The 21,205-nt window shown below is 52.6% G+C and overlaps 1 protein-coding gene across 4 annotated transcripts in view; it reads left to right on the top strand.

Moving 5' to 3' along the window:
* The window catches only part of MLLT1 (MLLT1 super elongation complex subunit), a 69,744-nt gene that overhangs the window by 28,152 nt on the left and 20,387 nt on the right, over positions 1 to 21,205 (top strand). The gene's annotated exons all lie outside the window — the stretch shown is intronic.

Below are 21,205 nucleotides of genomic sequence, written 5' to 3'. Positions count from 1 at the left end.
AATCTCAGCTCACTGCAGCCTTGACCTCCTTGGGCTCAGGTGATCCTCCCACTTCAGCTTTCCGAGTGGCTGGGACCACAGGTGCATGTCACCATGCCCAGCTATTCATTCGTTCATTCTTTCTTTCTTTTTTTTTTGGTGGGAGGTAGAGATGGGGTTTTGTCATGTTGCTCAGGCTGGTCTCGAACTCCTGGGCTCAAGCAATCCTCCCGCCTTGGCCTCCCAAAGTGCTGGGATTATAGGCATGAGCCACTGTGCCAGGTCCTCTAGGTATTTCTTAATTCAGTCAGGTTGACATCTAAAATTAACCAAGGCCTGTCATCTGAGTTTGGTTCTTCTTTATTCTTTTTTCTAACTCACTGTTCCTTTCTTTTTTGTAGCACATACGTGGATGTGTGTTTACTTGTCTGTGTGTCTCTACCACCCGAAAGTAAGCTCAGGACCAGGGCTCTGCTTTTGTTCTCGGCTGGCCTCTAGCATGGAGGTGGCACTTGCTAAATATTTATTAAATGAATACTAAATGGATGAACCAGATTCATTCCAGAGGGGGGTAGCTGTTGTATGTCCAAATATCAGAAAACCTCCTGGCACAACCAGTGAATAAGTGCCGCCGCACCCCCATCCCCCCAACCTTTTTAAGAATGGAGGTGAAATTCACGAGATGAAATTAACCATTTTAAAGCAAACAGTAAGTAAAGTGGCATTTAGTACATTCACAGGGTTGTACTACTGCCGTCTCCTTCTAGTTCCAGAGCAGTTTCATCACCCCGGAAGGAAACCTTGTGCCAGTAAGCAGCTGTTTCCTGTTCCCCCCATCGCCACCGTTCCTGGCAGCTACTCATCTATATTGTGTCTTGGTGGATGGGCCTATTCTGGCAGTTTCATATAAATGGAGTCATATAGTACGTGACGTTTGTGTCTCGCTTCTTTCCTTCTTTCTGCCATATTTGTGAGTTCATCCGTGTTGTTGCATGTATAAGAACTGCATTCCTTTTCACGGCCAAGTAACATTCTGCTGTATGGCTGTCCCACACTTTATCCATTCATCCATTGACGGCCATGCAGGCTGTTCCCACCTCTTGGCTATTGTGAATAAGTACGGCTTTGAACATGGCTGTGCGTGTATGTGTTTGAGTACCAGGTTTCAATTCCTTTGGGTATACAGTTGGCCCTCCATATCCATGGGCTCCGCATCCATGAATTCAACCAACCACAAACGGAAAACATTTGGAAAAAAAATCCACAGAGTTCTAAAAGGCAAAACGTGAATCTGCCAGGGGCCGTTGAATCCACGTGAGTGCAGTGATGTGTAGGCATTGTATTCGGCATGATGAGTGATCTGGAGATGATTTCAAGTATATGGGAGGGTGTGCATAGGTTATCTGCAAATGCTGCTATTTTATATAAAGAGATTTGAGCCTCTGCAGACTTTGGTATCCAGAGGGTGTCCTGGAACCAATCCCTCACAGTTCTGAGGGATGACTGTATACCTTAGAGTGGAATTGCTGGGTCATATGGTAATTCTATGTTTAATTTCTTTGAGGGAGTGCCAAACTGTTTTCACAGCAGCCAAACCATTTTATATTGCCACTAGCAACACACAAGCATTCCAATTTCTCCACATCCTCAGCAACATTTGTTATCTCCTGTTTTTTGTCTGTTTTTACTGATAGCCATCCCTGTGGGTGTGAAATGGTATTTGTAGGTGGTTTTGATTCACCTTTTCCTGATGATTAATGAAGTCGAGCATCTTTTCATGTGCTTATTGGCCATTTGTATATCTTGTTTTGAAGATACGTCTATTCAAGCTCTTTGCCCGTATTTGATTTGGGTTGTTTTTCTTTTTGAGTTGTAAGAGTTTTTTGTCTTTGTTTTTGTTTTTTTTTGAAACAGGGTCTCACTCTGTCACCCAGGCTGGAGAACAGTGGTGTAATAACAGCTCATTGCAGACTCCACCTCTCCCCTCAAGCAATCCTCCCACCTCAGCTTTCTGAGTGACGGGGACCACAGGTGTGCACCACCATACCTGGCTAATTTTTGTATTTTTGTAGAGATGAGGTCTTGCCATGTTGCCCAGGCTGGTCTTGAACTTCTGAGGTCAAGCGATCCGCCCACCTAGACTTCCGAAAGTGCTGGGATTACAGGCGCGAGCCGCTTTGCTTGACCGGGTCCTTTATATCTTCTGGATAAGTGCCTATTTTTAAGCATTGACAGTAAAGCGCTTGCTGGGCAGACTGGATGTGTGATGGGAACTTCCCTGAGCTGGGGGCTCCAGCTCTTCAAGGGGGGATCCGGGTGGCCTCCCTCCCATCACATGTGGCCTCGAGGCTTCTGCATGATGCGGCCGAACTGTTCTTTTGGAAAGTGGCCTTGACTGTGGGCTGGGAGGACATGCTGGGGCTGCCCCGGGACAAGGCAGTGGCCCGGATGAATAAATCGGTTCCTCAGTGCACTTGGCCCAGTCAGATGAGGGAGTCTTGTTTAAATGCTCTCTTTGTATCTGTTTGTTGTCCTGGAAGTGGTCAGAGATATTTAAAGCCCTTCCTGTTCTAGTGAGTGAGTAACATCTCAGACCCCGGGCTGTCCAGTAGAAATCTTAATTATTATTATTATTTTTTAGCTGCGTTAAAAAAGTTCAAAAGAAACAGGTGAAATTAATTTTAGTAATTGGGTTAACTCAGTGTATCTAAAACATTATCATTTCAACATGTAATCAATATTTTTTAAGTATTGAGAGATTTTACATTCTTTTTTCATACCAAGTCTTTGAAATTCAGTCTGTTTATTATACTTGCTGCACGTCTCAATTTGGATACGGAAACGTCATCAGAAAGGCTTGATCTGTATTTAGAGTCCATAAAATTCACAGTTGAACAAAGAAGTAGATTCACACACCCAAGCTGCTCCAGACGCATAAAAATCTTCTTTACTGAACCGAGTATGGTTCCTGACTGGGAATCTCTCATAGTTACGATTTTTTAAATTTGGAAATAATTTTAGACACACAAGAGCTGCAAAGATAGTACAGAGAATTCCCATAGGACCTCCCCTACAACCCAACCTCCCTTAATGTTAACATCTCACATAACCACGGTCCAGTGATCAAAACCAAGACAGTAGCATCAGTACAATCGCCGTGAACTAAACTAGGGACTTGCCTTGGGTTTCCCAGTTTTCAATTCATGTTCTTTTTCTGTTGTGGAACCCACCCCAGGATGCTGCACTGTTGCCTGTGTCTCTTTCCTCAGTCTTTCATGACCTTGATATCTTTGAAATGTGCTAGTGGGGTATTATGTAGACTCTCCCTCTACTTGCCATTTTCTCATGGCTAGTCCGTGGCTATAGAGTTCCATAAGAAGACCACAGAGGTAAATGCACTTCCTCTTCCATCATATTAGGAAGTGCCAGATATTAACATGATCTGTGGTTAACAGCCGAGGTTGACCTTGATCTCCTGGTTAAGTGGTGTCTGCCAGGTTTCTCCACTGGTTGTTGCTTAGAAGAAGCAGGTCACTAAGTCCAGCCCACACTCAAGGGAGAGGAATTAACCCCTCCATCCTGGTGGGCGTAGGTTAAAAACACTACAGTTACTAATACCCATTTTGGGAGAGATACTTTGAAGCTGTGCCGATAACCTGTTTTGTTTTGTCTGTTTTTAAAAATACAGATGGAGTATCCCTAATCCAGAAATCCAAAATAAAAAATGCTCCAAAATCTCAGGCTGGGCGCAGTGGCTCATTCTTGTAATCCCAGCACTTTGGGAGGCCAAGGCGAGTGAATCACCTGAGGTCAGGAGTTCAAGACCAGCCTGGCCAACATGGCACCCCGTCTCTGCTAAAATTACAAAAATTAGCCGGGCGTGGTGGCGCACGCCTGTAGTTCCAGCTACCTGGGAGGCTGAGGCACAAGAATTGCTTAAGCCCTGGAGGAAGAGGTTGCAGTGAGCTGAGATCACACCACTGCACTCCAGCCTGGGTCACAGAGTGAGACTCTGTCTCTCACACACACACACACACACACACAAAAACCACCAAAATGCTCCAAAATCTGAAACTCTGAGCACCAACATGACACTCAAAGGAACTGCTCACTGGAGCATTTTAAATTGCAGATTTTCAGATTAGGGATGCTGAACCAGTAAGAATAATGCAGACATTTGAAAATCCAAAAAAAGATCTGAAATCCAAAACATTTCTGATCCCAAGCATTTTGGATGAGGGCTACTTAACCCGTTAGTACCACCCACTAATTTTAGCCTCCCCCAGTGGTGGCCTACTGGTAGTTTTAATTTCCTCCTTCCTTTCTACATTTATTAACTGGAATTTTTCAGTAAGGAAGAGCCGTCCCTTCTCTTCCATTTATGTATTCAGTTATTTGTATCAACACCAATGGATTCATAGGTATTTGGTTTTTCTTTGGGGTTATAATCCAGTCTGTTGTTACCTGTTTGTTATTGAAATTGTTCTCACATTCGGGCCTGTCATTTCATGTTCCCATGGTTTTGGGGGTGCTTTTACATTCTGGCACCACAGGCTCACCGTGTATTTCCCTGCCCCAGCCCTAGAATCTTCCGCTGCTCCCAGGAGCCTTAGTTCCTGTTGCTGGAGAATGGTATTTAAAAGCCAAGATCTGGGAGCTAAGTGTGCTCACTGCTGCTTAGTTGTCACTGCGTTTAGGTCCTCTCATATGACAGAGCTAGGAAACCACCCCCACCCTTTACATCTGTGTTTAGTTCTGTATCTATCTGTGTAATATGAAAACAAACGTACGTTCCTCTGAGGCTGCCAACTCCGTCCAGCACCAGCGGGCTCATTCACGCCTTCCCCAGTTGCTGCCTTGTAGCTGTCTCTGAAGGGGGAAACCTGGCTCCCGATATCTGTACTGTGTTTGTTTACCTGTTTAATTCCAGGATACCTGGAAAGTAGTTTCAGCATCAACAGCCAGCCCACCTGTGTTGGCAGCTAGGGCTCAGCATTGGCGTGCAGCTCTTTCTGTCAAGTAGGAACGCTGCAAGGGTACAAGGTTATTTGTGGCAGCCCTTTCCCTGGGGTGGTCATGTCATGCATTTGTAATACAGTTAGCTTCGTCAGTCTCAGTTGCATTTCATCTTGGGTCTGCCCCCTCTGCCCATCTGGTTATTAGTTACTGATTTTTAAATTTGTATTCCATGACGTTTACTCTGGGTTCAACATGCAGAGAGTCGTGTATCTACCAGGACTCCGCCTCCCCCCCTCTGATTCCCACTTGCTGTCCCTTTGAAGTCAGTCCCCCTCCCACCCCCAGCCCTTACAACCGCTCATCTGTTTGCCATTCTTGTAGTTTACCTTTTCCAGATTGTCATAAGACTCAGACAATATGTAGCCCTTTTGTATCTGGTTTCTTTCACTTAGCAAAGCGCACTTAGATTTGTCCATGTTGCCGTATGAATGAATCTTTGTGTTTTGTTGTGTTTTTTCGAGGAGTGTTCCGCTGCATGGATGCCTTACGGTTTGTTTATTCGTTCACCTGTTGAAGGACGTCTGTGTTGTTTCCAGCTCTTGTGATTATGAATAAGGCTGCCCTAAACATTTGCATACGGGTTTTTTGTGTGACCATGTTTTCAGTTTATTTGGGTAAATGAGTGGAGATTGCTAGGTCACATGATATGGGGTCTATTTAACTTTTTAAGAAACTGCCCAGTGGTTTTCTTCTAAAGGGGCTGTGCCATTTTGCAGCCTCGTCAGCAGGAAGAGTTCCCATTGCTCCAAATCCTCGCCAGCCCTTGAATATGGTCAGGTTGTTTTCCTTTTTTTTCTTTCTCTTTGTTTTCTTTTTATTTTCTTTCTGAGGTGGAGTTTTGCTCTTATTGCCCAGGCTGGAGTGCAAAGGCGCGATATCAGCCCACTGCAACCTCCACCTCCTGAGTTCAAGCGATTCTCCTGCCTCAACCTCTCGAGTAGCTGGGATTACAGGCATGAGCCACTGTGACCGGCCAACTTTTTGGGTTTTTTGTTTGTCTGTTTTGAGACAGGGCCTTACTGTGTCGCTTAGGCTGGATGGGGTGCAGTGGTGCAGTCACAGCCCACTGCAGCCTCTGTCTCCTGGACTTAAGCAGTCCTCCTGCCTTAGCCTCCCAAGTAGCTGGGACTACAGGTGCATGCCACCACACCCAGTGAGTTTTTCTTTTTTTAAAAAAATTTTATTTATTTATTTATTTTTTGAGACAGAGTCTCGCTCTGTCGCCGAGGCTGGAGTGCAGTGGCACAGTCTTGACTCACTGCAAACTCTGCCTCCCATGTTCATGCCGTTCTCCTGCCTCAGCCTCCCAAGTAGCTGGGACTACAGGTGCCCGGCTAATTTTTTTGTATTTTTAGTAGAGACAGGGTTTCACCATGTTAGCCAGGATGGTCTCGATCTCCTGACCTCGTGATCCGCCCACCTCGGCCTCCCAAAGTGCTGAGTTTACAGGCGTGAGCCACCGTGCCCGGCCCTCACACCCGGTGAGTTATTAAAAAAAATTTTTTTTAGGGCTGGGCACAGCGGCTTATGCCTGTAATCCCAGCACTTTGGGAGGCCGAGGTGGAAGGATTGTTTGAGCTCAGGAGGTTGAGACCGGCCTGGGCAATATGGGGAAACCCCATCTCTTAAAAAAAAAAAAAGAAAAAAGAAAGAAAGGAAAGATGGAAGAAAGAAAGAAAGAAAGAAAGAAAGAAAGAAAGAAAGAAAGAAAGAAAGAAAGGAAGGAAAAAAAGAAAAGATTTAAAAATTTTTTTTTGTTGAGAGAGTCTCACTGTGTTGCTAAGGCTGAGCTCAAACCCCCAGCCTCAAGTGATCCTCCTGCCTCAGCCTCCCAGAGTGTTGAGATTATAGGCGTGAGCCAACACACCTGGCCCCGTTCTTTATTTAACTTTTTGAGTAACTGCCAGACTGTTTTTCAGCAGCTGTGCCATTTTACATTCCCCCCAGCCGGGTATGAGGGTTCTGATTTTTCTACATCCTCACCAGCAACTCATTTTCTGCCTTTTTGATTATAGCTGTCTGTCCTAGTGGGTGTGAAGTGGTGCCCGGTTAGGTTTTGATTTGCATCTCCCTGACGGCTGACGGTAATGAGCATCATTTTCATGTGCTTATTTGCAACCCATATATTCTCTTTGGCAAAGTATCTGTTCAGAATTTTGCCCTTCCCTCTCATTAAAAAAATTGGGTTAGCTGTTTTCTTGTTGTTGAGTTTTAAGAGTTCTGTATATACTCTGGATACAAGTCCTGTACTTGGTATATGAGTTGCAAATATTTTCTCCAAGTCTGTGGCTTATCTTCTCATTCTCTTAATAGTATATTTTTGTCTAGCAAACGTTTTTTATTTTGATGGACGTCTTACTGTTGTTTTTCTGGCGAGTGCTTCTGGTTTTGTGTCTGAAACCCTTTGCCACACTTGAGGCCCATGCCTCTGTTTTCACTGTCCGCTGGCGGCATGCACCAAGCCCACTGTTGAGAGAGGTGGGGGAGACTGCCGAAGGGTAGTGGGTATCTAGTAAGGGAGGCCCTTGTCATTTATTCTTCGCAAATGAGGGTTTTTTTTTTTAATGTTCGTTTACAGTGAGGAGGAGGAATTGCTTTTCTTCCATTCTTTGCTGGAGTTTCATGGATTTCTTCATGTGTCAGATATTTACCAAGTCTAGGCCCAGTGAAGACCAAGTGAACGCGTTCCCCTCTCTTGTGGAGTTCACAGACTGACAGGGCAAGAGACAGCAGACACACGGGAGAGGAAGTGACCCATCAGAATGAGTTACAGGAAGCCCAGGGGCTGGGTGCTATGAGTGTGTCACGGGGACCCAGTTAGAAAGGGTCGGGTGGGTTCTCTTAAGAAGTGAGATTGACTTCTTTTTTTTTTTTTTTTTTTTTTTTGAGGTAGAGTCTTGCTCTGTCGCCCAGGCTGGAGTGCAGTGGCGCGATCTCGGCTCACTGCAAGCCCTGCCTCCTGGGTTCATGCCATTCTCCTACCTCAGCCTCCCGAGTGGCTGGGACTACAGGTGCCCACCACCACGCCTGGCTAATTTTTTTGTATTTTTAGTAGAGAGGGGGTTTCACCGTGTTAGCCAGGATGGTCTCGATTTCCTGACCTCGTGATCCACCTGCCTTGGCCTCCCAAAGTGCTGGGATTACAGGCGTGAGCCACCGTGCCCGGCCGATTGACTTCTTACGTGAGGCTGAGAGGATGGGGTGGTCCCTTCTAAGGGGAGGGGCAGCTGTTTGAAAGGCAGAGTCCAGGTGATGAAGCGGGGGCTGGGGCAAGTGTGAGGGAGGTGAGCTGGATGGGCAGAGCTGCTCATCCGCTGGGGCTGACATGGTGGCATTTGCTGTTAGATCCTGCATAAGGGGTCGAGTCCTCCAGGTTCACCTGCCTCTTTGGGCGTAAGCTCTGTGGCCGTGGCTTCAGAAGCCCCAGCCAGGTGCCTGTCCCACGCCTGTCCCATGATGTTCTGGAGTAGGTCAGTGACATTATAGTGCAGACTTGGCTCCATCTCTCCCAGAAGGAATTCAGTGGCTGCCAAACAGGAAGTGCTTGTCTGCGCCCTGGAGTCAGTCAGGAGGCAGGGTAAGGGCCTCGGGAGGGGCTGCAGAGCTGACCTGGGAGGCTTTGATGCCCTGGTCCTGGGCAGGGCAGGGGCCTGGGGGCTGCCGGCCTCCCCGAGCCTTCCCGGGGTGGGGGCCCCCACTGACATGCATGGCCCCGCTCGGGCTGGGACTGGCTCTCAGGGTCTCTTTCAGCTTTACCGCTTGGTGACCCCGCCACGTTCCCGCTTTACGTTCCCAGCAGACTTTAGCATGGTTGATTTTTGTCTTGCTTTGTTTTGAGGCATTAGCCAAGATCAGCAGCTGGACTCAGGAGCTCTTCTCTGAGGCATCATTTGATGTGACTTAATTTCCGTGGCAATCCTTTTAGCCCTCACCTTTGTCGCTTTCATGCCAGTGCTGGCTGCCAAGTAGTCCTGCGTTTCTGGCTTGGTGTGCTTGGCAAGACCGAGAGGGGTAGAGAGAGCTGCTGTCAGATGGGGAGAGGGGTCATCTAAGATGACAGTGGCCTGCTCTCCTCTCCTGTGGCCGGTGTCGGCTCGCAGCCCCCCAGGTGCCCTGTAGATGCAGTCACATGAGGAGATGCCGGCCGGGGCACTTGTTTCTATTGAACCCGGTACCAACAGCACCAGGAAAGGGTAGTGTGGCTGTTTGGGGCGGTAAAACTTGCCCTGCCCCTGACCCCAGATTCCTCTTCCTTCAGTCTAAGTCTCCCGTGACTTCAATTGAAGGAACCCGTCCTGAGAGCAGGAGAGAAAGCACACGAGGGGTACACGCTGATTGTGAGAGACAGTCCAGTGTTAGAAACGGCCAAGTGTGAAAAAGAAGTTTATTTTGGTTATTTGCCACTAATATTAGACCTCCTCCCCAACCCCTGCAACAAGCTGTCATTGGACAGGGAGCCACAGCCGTCACCAGTCCACCGTGGCCTCCCACACGCAGATGTCCGAGGGCACAGGAAGGGCATTACGTGGAGAGTTTTAAAAGTAAGTTAAACCGCACTGGCCTCATAGCCTTAAGACCCTCAGAGGCATCTTTCTGACACATCCTGGGTGGCTTGTGTTGGGGGGCCCTAGGCAGTCGCACATGACAGGGGAGGTTCCAAGGACACCAAGCCAGGGTGCCCTCCATAGCCGCCACCCTCTGTAGAGTGGAGATGGCTCTTAGCTGCAAATGCTGCCCTATACGGGTTCCACTTGGGCTGCCCCTGCGTGCGCTCAGTTTGAGACTGGGGAGAGCAGGTCTTGAGGCAGGGAGGCAGGGAGCCCCCTCTGAGCCCCCATTGTCTTCTCCCCTTGCCCCTGACCTGCTGGCGCAGAAGCGGAGCAACGCTTCTGCAAGCAACTCCCTCCCTGGCTCCCAGGCTCCCGGGGCCTTGCAGAGTTCAAGAGGCGGGCAGCCCCTCTGGTGAGCCCATAGAGCGCTCCGCCAGGGACAATCGGCCGGTTGATGTGGCCGAGGGGGAGGCCTTGGCTGGTGGATTGCCGAGGGAGCCAGAACAGAAGCCACATTGTGTGCGGGGACCCAGGGCAGGGCCGAGCTGCCGCGTTGTGACAAGCCGCATGGATGCGTGCCAGCTGTGGCGCAGTCTGTCTTTCCCCAGAGCATCCTTCTGTTCCCTGAAGTGGGTCCCCAGACGCATCTGTGTTTCCTAGAGGGCGGGTCTGGAGCCGGGCAGAGAAGCACGAGGAAAGAACGAAGGTGCCCATCGCTGCAGGGAGAGAGGAGGTGCTGCGCAACCCTGCGCTCGCCACGGCCACCCCAGGACCTCCAAGGCTGGGACGGTGGGACGGCCCAGAGGCCCAGAATGCCTTCTCCTGGGTCCCTAGAGAAGGGGCTGGAAGAATTGGCTGGGCATTGAAAGTGCCCATTATGTTCCCCAAATTTCCTATCTCGGCATGTACCTGATAAAATTCTTTCCTGGCTTCTCTGAGGCCATCTTTCCTGACTGTTTGTGCCTCCTGTAGAGACAGGGCCGCAGGACGAAGGTATCTGCCCTGTGGCTCCCAGAGCAGGGAAGGTGCTGTCCAGCGGGGGTGCTAGGGGCCTGGCGCCCTGGAGCCCTGAATGGACCCTGCCTCCAGCTGGACTCTGCCTCACAGTGGCTTGGGGGACACGGGCTCTCGGGATGGGGCGGAGGTCTAGGAGCTGTGGGTTCCGGCGGCCTCAGTTCAGGGTAGAGAGAGGCTGTCCTCATACTGGGCATGAGGGAGGCAGGAGGCCCCGGGACTGACCACTCGCAGGTCTCAGCTCAGCTGCTCTCAGCCTGGCAGCATTGGGCCAGTGACTTTCATGGGCTTATCTTGGGGATACCTCCTCCTGTCTTCATTTGTTATGGTCCAGATTTCAAACTGCCATTTTACAGGTGTTTACGTTGCTGGCTGCTTTCTCCCTTTTCTGGTGTCAGACTGAGGAGAAATCATTAAGTTTGGCTTCCAGTTAATAGAAGCCAAACTTTAAGTCTAAAAACGTCAGTTTCCATGGAGAGCGTTTTAAAATGTGGTGTCTGCATTTCTGCCTCCTCCTTTTGGTTTCTAATTGCTCATCGATGCAGGAATTGATTCTGGTTATCGGAAATGCGAAGCACAGAAGGACGCAGGGTAGGAACTGGAGCTCCTCCCTTTTCCTTCCCTCTGCCCCTGAATTCTCCTGCTGTCTCGGGAGGTTCGTAGCTGAGTGTGGGGTCCAGTCTCTCTCCCTGTGCGTCTGACATCACCCCCACAGCGCTTTTGAATCTGAGAGCTGTAGGGTTCCGTGGTGCTCTCAGTCTCGTGGTTTGCTTTCTTCTCCCAGCGGTGTATCCCGGGGGTCTCTGGGCCGGCGTGTGATGAGGAGTAGCACTTGAGTGCCTGTATATGGAGTGGGTTCTGCCTTTCCCACTTCACAGGTGAGGACGCTGAGCACAGACGGGCAACGTCACCTGCTCCAGGTGCCAGCTCCGCTTGGAGCCCGCCCTCTGCGTCACCTGCTGTGTCTGTCGAGCTCCTTCCAGTGGCGGCAGCGTGCTCCACAGTGGAGTTTGAAGTTCAGGGGTACAAGAAGAAAACTCGCCCGCCTCCCCTGACCAGGGCCAGCCTCTTCCAGGCAGGCCTGTAGGTGGCTGGCTTTCGCTGTTTCACACGGGGCTGCAGGCCCTGAGCACACGTGTGGGAGGGGGCGGGGCCTCTGGGGTCTCCCTGGCCTCCCAGGCTGAGCGGTCAGGCAGGTGTGAAGGGGCCTGGGCTAATGCTGCCCACACTGTCCTCCCAGCCAGAGGCACCGGCGGCCTTTCTGCCTCCTTCCTGTTTGATTCCTGCCTCTCTCTGAGGCTCAGAGAGGTGCAGCAGCCCGTCCAGGGTCACACAGTGAGCCAGTGCTGAGCCGCTTCAGCACCCAGGAGTCCTCTGACTCCTGGTCAGAGGTTTTCAGCCCACATGGTGCTGTTTTACCTAAGCCTTAAAAAAAAAAGTTTTTCCTTTGATGACAAAGCCAAGGTGATATATGCAGATTACAAGGAATTGAAATCCTCTCCATGATAAGCAATGTTTGTCCTTCCAAAACAGTTCTCTGTGTGCGTCTGAGTGTGCGTGTGTGTATGTGTACAGGTGTGTGGATGTGAGTGGGTGTGTATATGTCCATAGGTGTGTGTGTAAGTCTGAGTGTATGAGTGTGGTGTGTGTGTGTACACGGGTGTGTTTGTGTGTGTGTTTGTACACAGGTAGGTGAGGGATGAGTATGGACGTGTATGAGTGTGTGTACATGGGTGCGTGGGTGGGTGTGTGCGTGTGCATGTGTGAGTACACAGGTGTGCATGTGGGTAAGTGTGGGCGTGAGTACGCATGTGTGTGTGCGTGTGTGGGCGTGAGTGTGACTCACACCTCTGAACTCCCTGCCCGTGGCCCTCCGGCGTCAGCACAGGCCGCTGTGCCTGGTTCTGGCCAGGGTCCATGTCGTGTTCCCTGGCATTTGTGTCAGCTGTCATTTATCTGACTGGGGGGGACATTTGGCATCTGGGGGTCTCCCTCTGCAGGGGTGCCTCGGTGACCCTCGTACGTTTGTTTATACTCTGTGGGTATTTCGGTCGGGTCGCATCCTGGACGTGGGATTTCAGGGATGAAGTTGTCTGCCTCTTGGGCGTCTTTTTTCCACATTTCTGTCTTCCCTTGCTTTCTCGCCGGACTGTGTCAGCCCCATTCCAGTATGCCGTGGACCGGTGAACGCGAGAGCCTAGGGCCTTACAGCTGTGTCCAGAGGAGGGGCAGGGCTCTGTGGACGCGAGAGGCTTTTCATGTGTGGACTAGTGGGTTTGGCACTTACTGGTTCTGTGAGGCTTCGGTAAATGGCCAGATGCCACGAAACCTGAGCTTCCTCTCCTAGCAGCTGGTGAGAGAGTGATGCCCTCCTGGATTGTTGGTGTGGACTGACTAAGGCGTGGCGGGGTAAGGCCTGTGGCCCCACACCCAGCCCCACAGGGCTCGCTGCCTACTTCCAAGGTAGCCGCCTGAAGCAGAGCAAGGCGTTTGCTGCTGGCCGGAGAAGGCCCTGGCGGAGAAGGCGTTTGCTGCTGGCCGGAGAAGGCCCTGGCGGAGAAGGCGTTTGCTGCTGGCTGGAGAAGGCCCTGGCGGAGGGCTCCATCTGGGCTCCATGGCGGGGACTTGCCTGGTTCCCCACTGTCTTCCCAGCTCCAGGACAGGGGCAGGGTGGAAGGGACACAGGTGGTGTTGAATTCAAATTCAGAGCTGTGAGGCAGGCTGGGGGCCAAGCCAAGCTTATCTATTTAATTCTCCTTTCTAATATAGATGACGTAAAAAACATACACAGAAGCAGAGAGAATGGCAGAGCAGCCGCCCCCCACCTCCGGCTCCCACAGCCGCCAGCCTGCATGGGGTGCTTTCTCCTCTCTCCCTGCAAGGGTTGTTTTGAATCAGGTCCTAGACATCACGTCTTCTAATCTGCTAATATTTCCTGCTGTGCCTGTAAGATAAGATTCTTAAAACAAAACAAAAATCCTAACCACAATATCATTCTGGCTAGAAATTGGTAAATTAGTAATTCTTTAACATTATCACATGCCCAGTACCATCAGTTTCCCCTATCATCTCTCACACACAGTCAGCTCTCTAGAGCCTGCAGCTAGTTCCCTGCAAAAACTGAGGGAAGCTCTGTGTGTGTGGACATACATCTTTTAAAATTAACATGTTCACGTCAGGATTCAAGTAAGGTTGGAGCTTCTCTCTGTCTTTCCCTCTTTAAGTCAGGGTCTCACTCTCGTCTAGGTTGCATGCGGTGGCCTGATCATAGCTCACTGCAACCTCGAACTCCTGGGCTTAAGGGATCCTTCTGCCTCAGCCTCCTGAGTAGCTGGTGCTATAGGTGCACTACTACACTCAGCTAATTAAAAAAAATTTTTTTTGTAGGGATGAGATCTCACTGTGTGCACGAGGCTGGACTCAAACTTCCGACCTCAAAGTGATCCTCCCACTTCAGCCTCCCAAAGTGCCGGGAATGCAGGCATGAGCCATTGTGCCAGGCCCAAGCATTTCTCTTGATTGCTTCGTCTCTTAAGCATCTTTTTTTTTTTTTTTTGAGACAAGAGTCTCACTTAGTCGCCCAGGCTGGAGTGCAGTGGCTCAATCTCCACTCACTGCAAGCTCTGCCTCCTGGGTTCATGCCATTCTCCTGCCTCAGCCTCCTGAGTAGCTGGGACTACAGGTGCCCGCCACCATGCCCAGCTAATTTTTTTGTATTTTTTTAGTAGAGATGGGGTTTCACCGTGTTAGCCAGGATGGTTGCGATCTCCTGATCTCGTGATCCGCCTGCCTCGTCCTCCCAAAGTGCTGGGACTACAGGCGCCCGCCACCACGCCCAGCTAATTTTTTTTTTTTTGTATTTTTAGTAGAGATGGGGTTTCACTGTGTTAGCCAGGATGGTCTCGATCTCCTGACCTTGTGATCCACCTGCCTCGGCCTCCCAAAGTGCTGGGATTACAGGCGTGAGCCACCGCGCCTGGCCAAAATGTTTTTTTAAGCCCAGCATGTGTCTGTGAACCCTGGGGCCTCAGAGGGGAATGCTGAGCAGCCGCTGGACGAGCTTGGCGGGGCAGAGATGGCCAGGAGACAGCCGGGGTCGGCAGGAGCTGGAAGACCTTGCAGGAGGGCTGGTTGCTCTCCCCTCACATCCAGGATTGGGAGGGAAGGCTGGGTGTCCTCCAGGTGGGGTGTGGGGCAGAGGGAGTGTGGCCTCTCAGAGGTGGTGGCAGCAGCAGGCGCTCCACGCGTGGCCCACCGGCCACAGGGCCTTTGCCTTGCTGTGCCTCGTGCCAAGGCCAGCCTGGCCACTCGGCGCCTGTGATCCTCATCCCAAGGAGCACCAGCAGGCGTGGCAGGCTCGCTGCCTGGACTCCCCACCCCGGGCACGGGATGGTACATGCTGCGGCCTTTGGCACAGGCACCTGTTTGGCCAGTTCCTCTGCATCTTAGTTTCCCGAGGCCAGAGAGACGCTGGCTTGTGGCCAGCAGCCTGGGAGTGGGGAGCTGCTCGCGACCTGGCCCGGCCCAAGAACACGTGACTCTAGGAGGCTACTGACATTAGTGGGTCACAGCGCAGTCCGGCTGGAGTCGCTAAGGGTGTCCCACCTGGGCTGGTTGGCCAGCCACCTTTGACTTTGCCATTGCTCACGGAGCCTGCTGCCAGGCCTCAGGGGCATGAAGGAGCTGCTATCCCGATATCTCCCAGGAGGCTGGTTTCCAGGGGTAGCCAGGAAGGGGTTTGCAGCCCCCTGGGATGCTCCTAAGCTTTGTAGGCCCAGGTCTCGTGTAGAGGGCGTGCCGTTTAGTCATTCCCAGTGCCTGTGACTCACTGGCCACTTCCAGCAGCCAATCTCAATCCCAGGGTGCTGGCCGCAGGGTGCTTCGGGGCGTGACCTCTACCTGGCCGGCAGGGGGTGCCCTCCTTGCTTTTCGGTGCTGCCCCTCTCTGCAGTTGTGAACATGCCGGGTCTCCTCGTCGTGGCTGCCTTCCCTGTTTGGTTTGTGTGGGCAACAGGAACCTCTCCAAGACCTGGGGCTTCTCAAGAACCTCTGCCGGGGTGCGCTGGCTCTGCTGCTGCCCAGATCCCCTGTCTGATTCAGCATCTTCATCTGTGACGGGGGGACACCAGGAACACCTGGGTTTGGGGCTGTGAAGCATTCGTATCTGCTGAGTGCTTAGAAAGTGCCTGGTCATCAGCGCTCTGCAGACACTGTGACACGCTACAGTTGGTGTCACACCGGTGTCACTGCTGCGTGGCTGTTTCGCCTTTGTGCTCTGACTGTCCGTAAGATTAGAGACCTCTCCTCTCTTGTGATCCCTGCTGGGATCTTATGGTAGGCGCCTGTGGCATTTTTGGTGGATACATGAGTATTTAGGGATGTTCAGCAGACAGGGTGCTAGTCCAGCACCAGGCCCATCAGGAACAAAACAGGACAGTCCCATTGTGTGTGGTGTTCATGGGTCAGTGGGATGCTGGGACAGAAGACAGACATGCTTTGGGCTGTGAGGAGAGCTGGCAGAGAGTGAGCTGTGCTCTGTGCTTGGGGACAGCAGCAGGCTGGGGTAAGGGCGGGTGGGGGTCAGGAAGGGGTGAGCTGGGTGGAGGAGGCGTGGAAGAAGGCAGCATGTCCCTCTGGCTGCACCGAGGATGTGGAGCCTCCTCCAGGCTCATCGAGGCCATTGGTGGGCTGGGGTGAGCCCTGAGCCCATGGAGATACCGTGGCCTGAAAGGGGGCTGTGGTGGAAGCGGGTGACGGTTAGGAGGCAGGTGGTCCAGGAGAGAGGGGCTGGCCGAGGAGCTCGGGAGAAGCGGCTGGACTCGCCGTGCAGCCAGGGTGCACAGCTGTGGCCAGGAGTGTGGAGAGGAGAGGACCCGGTTCCAAGCCCCAGGGTGCCCTGTGCCAGGCAGTGGGCAGAGCTAGGGAGCGTCCCTGGGGCATCCCAGTGCTTTGGTACCGTCTGGCTGCGCCTCCCCAGTGCCCTTCTTAGCCCAGGCTGCTTTGTGGGGGCACTCACGGCTTCTGTGGGTGATAGGCAGGGTGCTGAGCACTGTGGCTGTGGCATTGCAGCGAATCCCCCCATGCTGCCCGTGAAGAACCTGAGGCCTAGGAGGCAGGACCGCAGCCAGGCTCCCGCTGGTGTCCCTCAGGCCCCAGGCTTTCTGCACGAGGATGCCCCCCAGCCACGTTCATCCTCTGCACAGCCTTGCTGCCAGCGTCCACTCAGAAGTTACCAGGGAAAGTTTGAAGCATTTACAGAGGCAGATGCAACAAACCCCCTCGTAGCCGTCACCCACCCAAAGGTGGTCCCTGCACAGCCAAGCCTGTTCCAGCCTGCGCTGCCCTCCTGGTCATTCTGGAGCAAATCCCAGACATCCTCATTTCATGTGTAAATATTTCAAAAGGGGCCTCTAACAAGACAGTGCTAGCAGGACCACACCCATGAATTGGTCATCTCTTATGTTACCATGTTACTCGGTTATATCAGTCGATGATTAATAATCCCTTGGCCTCTCAATATGCCAGTTTTAAAGTCTTGTTTTTTGTTTGTTTGTTTGTTTGAATCAGGACGTTGATGAGATCCACACGCTGTGATTCTTTGGTTTGTCTCTTAAATTCCTTTCTAGATTCTCCCGCCCCCTTTTCATTCAAGCACTCTTTTTTTGCTTTGCTATTTATTTGGTGAAGAGTCAGGACCATGTGTCCCACAGAGCTTGGTACCATCTGGTTTTTGCTGCTTGTGGCCATGCATTGGCACTCAGGATCGCCCTCTGACTCGTGTGTCCGTGTCTTGGGGGCCTGAATCTGGAGGCTTGGTCTCTCTGTGTGGCTGCCCACGTCTCTGCTGTCGGCCAAGTGGATGGTGAGGTGCTAGGATGCTCTCGTGGTCCTTCTTGGGTCAGCTGGGACAGTCTGTGCAGGTTAGCTGCTTGCCTTCTCCCGGTTCACCTAGTGGTGTCACTTCTGTAGGAAAGGCAGGACAAGAGCTCTCCTCCCCCACCTTGTTCCCCTTTATCTGCCAGGTTCCAGCCAGCCCTGTGCCCAGAAGTGCCTTTGCGCCATAGGCCGGAGGGTGTGGCTTCCTGAGACATGGATGTGACCGTTGTTCCTGAGCTGAAAACCCTCCTCCACCTCCGGACAGGGCTCCCCCTCCGCAGGGGCGGCCAAGGCCCTTCTCCCCAGGGTCGGCGTCACCACCTGTCTCCACCACAGCTGTGCTGGAGCCCGGGGGTCCCGCGAGGACACCGCAGTCCGTGCCACTGTTTCCTGTGTGAGGCCACGCGTGCTCCTGGCGGTCCAGCCTGGGCACCCGTCCACCTCTTACCCTTCTTGAGCCAACCGGCTCCTGGCCATCCTTCAGCCCCACCACAGCCTCCAGGGAGCCTTCCCAGCCCCTCCCACCCCTGCTGCTGGACCATCCCCCCTCCAGTCTGCCCTAGCATCTCACTCAGTTGGCTCACTTGGAACTAGGCCAGCTGCGCACCTCGGGAGAAGACAGGAGAGGAGTCCTCACAGCCCCAGGTTCCCAGTTTGGCAGGGACCCACGCCCCTGGACAAGTGTCTCCGTAAAGGCAGGGGGCACAGAGGAGGGGCACGTGGCCACATTTGAGTCCTCAAGGAAAGCTGTGTAGGGGAAGTGTGGACTTGGCGGGGGGCGTGTCGTTTAGGGATACATTCAGTTGCTCGGACCAGCTGTGTAGCGGGGCTTCCTGTAGGGGCTGGTCTTCTTACAGGACAAGAAGGCAAGAGGCGCCAGGGCCTGGCATCCCTCTACATAGTCCTGTGGTGGAAGCCGCCCCCACAGGCACCACCTCTCGCGTTTTGGCAGGGCAAAGAGAGGTGGCGAGAAACTTTGTCCCTGCAGTTTTGTTTATGACTTGGGAAGGAAAGCCCTCCCTAGGCCGCCCTCCCTTCCATCTCCTTACCCAAGCCTAAGTCACATGTCCCCTCGGACAAGGGGAGGGAGCCCTAGCCTGGCCCAGACAGGTCACACCTCCCCGCCTGGGGCTGGGGCAGAGACCCACTTTTCTGAGATCGGGGCTTTCCCCACACAAGGTCACTGTCGGCCACACCGGCTGGCCTTGAATCGGGAACCTGTTCATGTTCACTTGTCTGCTCTGACCGGACTCGTGGTTCTGGAGGCTCCTTCCCATGCAGGTGCACTTGGGACTCCTGGGCGGCCGCAGGAGCTGCCGCTGCCAACTGTGTTACTAGCTGGGCCTCGACTCCCAGGAGGCGCCTGTCCCCAGAGCTTGCGGAGCCTGGTGCCACCCGTGCGAACCGTCCGGCACTGCAGGCAGGCTGGGGAGAGACGGCACTCTGCAGCACCTCGAGCCCCTTGGTCTGTCCCCTCTCACCAGGACTGAGGGTGTGGTCGTACACCTGCAAGCTTAGGCTGCTGGGGAAAGGGCTGAGAATAAAGAGGGTGCAGAGGACGCCGGGCCCAGAGCTCTGCCCTGCGTCCCCACTGCTGACTGAGCCGGTGTGATGTCTTGAGCTTCTCAGCAGTGTTCCCCAACTCAGAAGCCTTCACGGGACACCCATCCTCTTAGTTATTTTTATCCCGGTGGACTGCATTTTAACAAAGTGCATTGTAATTCACCTACCATAAAATTCAGCCTTTTAAAGTGTACAGATTTGGTGGTTTTAGTATATTCACAGTGTTGTGCAATCATCACAATTTTTAAATTCCAGCATATTTTCATCACCCCCAAAAGAAACCCTGTGTCTGTTAGAGCCACTCCTGCACCTCCCACCTGCCACGGTACCCACTCATCCGTGTCTCTGCATTTGCCTCAGCCTCCCAAAGTGCTGGGATTGCAGGCATAAACCACGATGCCTGGGCCAAAATTTTGAAATGTTTCCGAAGTTCACGTGATCTAATTTTCCTTAGTTGCCTGTGCTTTTGGTGTTGTATTATAAGAAACAATTGCCTAATGCAGTGTCGTGATTGATACCTGTATTTTCTTCTGAGAGCTATGTGGCGTTAGTGCTTACATCCAGGTCTCTGATCCATTTTGAGTTGTTTTCTGTGTGTGGGTGGAGTAGGGCCACCACCATTCTCCCCCGGGTGGGTATCCAGTTGTCCCAGCACCATTGGTTGAAGAGACTCCTCAGTCCCCATTGAGTGGTCTCGTCACCCTTGTCAAGCACCAGCTGCCCATAATGTTAGGACATGAGCCTGCACGTTTGTTTGCTTGTTTGTTTGCTTGTTTGTTTTTCAGACAGAGTCTTTCTCTGTCGTCCAGGCTGGAGTGCAGTGGTGCAATCTTAGCTCACTGCAACTTCTGCCTACCAGATTCAAGTGATTCTCCTGCCTCAGTCTCCCGAGTAGCTGGGATTACAGGCTCCTACCACCACGCTCGGCTAATTTTTGTATTTTTAGTGGAGACAGGGTTTCGCCACGTAGCCCAGGCTGGTCTCAAACTCCTGAACTCAAGTGATCTGTCTGCCTCAGCCTCCCAGAGTTCTGGGTTACAGGCGTGAGCCACCGCGCCCGGCCCATGCACGTTGTTTCTATGAAAACCTCCCTTCCTCCGTGTGACATTTGGGCTTGTCATAGTGTGGTTTTCCCAGACTCCCCTGGCACCTGTGGCTTACATCATTTGGGATGGGGCAGGGTTCTTAAGGAAAAGTAGATGAAATTGTCTTGCTTCAGCTGGGCGCGGTGGCTCACACCTGTAATCCCAGCACTTTGGGAGGCTGAGGCAGGTGGGTCACGAGGTCAGGAGATGGAGACCATCCTGGCTAACATGGTGAAACCCCGTCTTTACTGAAAATACAAAGAATTAGCCAGACGCGGTGGCGGGCGCCTGTAGTCCCAGCTGCTTGGGAGGCTCCAGGCATGAACCCGGGAGGCGGAGCTTGCAGTGAGCCGAGATCACGCCACTGCACTCCAGCCTGGGCAACAGAGCAAGACTCCATCTCAAAAAAAAAAAAAAATGTCTTGCTTTGAAATTTCAAGGTTCACAGAAACGCAGCCCCTGCACATGCGGCTAGGCCTCCACAGGAGCCCGTGCAGACAGCTCCTTCCCGCAAGCCTGCCTGCCCTGAGCCCTCCTGGCCTTTCTGTATTCATCACAGCCCCTCACTCACAGCCCTTTTCCAGGCCACCCCGTCAACTCCTCACACCTTCGTGCGGAAAATCCATCAGCGCCTGCCCCATGCCAGGCGAGCGTCCCTGTCTTCTGGGGTGGCGAGGGTGCGGGGCGGCACCCAAAGTGGACAGAGCCTCCTGGAAACTGGGTCGTGACCTTGTACTTTTGCCCCCTCTGGGTGCTGCGCTGTCGTTTGAGTCTGCGTCCTGTGTCCTGCGTCTGTCGGGCTTGGCCCTGGCTGCAAAGGAAGCGGGGAGTAGAGGTGGTGAGACTGTGGACCTCAGAGGCCTGGGGCAGGTCTCAGTGCTGCCACTTGTTAGCTGGTGTCTGCGCGTCGGTTTCCCTGTCCGTTAGTGGTGCTGTGAGGGTTGAAGGGGGCACATGTTTCCCGTAACAGTCCGAGAGCATGGCTATGAATGAGCTTTCTTTCTGCCATGGGGCCTGCAAGACCCAGTTAGCGGCACACAGTAAGCTGGTCGATTTTGAATAAGGGCAGGGCAGGAGGTGCCCTGAGAGAGAAGTGGGCGCAAATCGGAGGGAGGGGAG

This window comes from Gorilla gorilla, chromosome 20, assembly GCF_029281585.2.
Source record: "Gorilla gorilla gorilla isolate KB3781 chromosome 20, NHGRI_mGorGor1-v2.1_pri, whole genome shotgun sequence".
NCBI lineage: Eukaryota > Metazoa > Chordata > Mammalia > Primates > Hominidae > Gorilla > Gorilla gorilla.
This window is presented reverse-complemented; position numbering and strand designations above follow the sequence as displayed.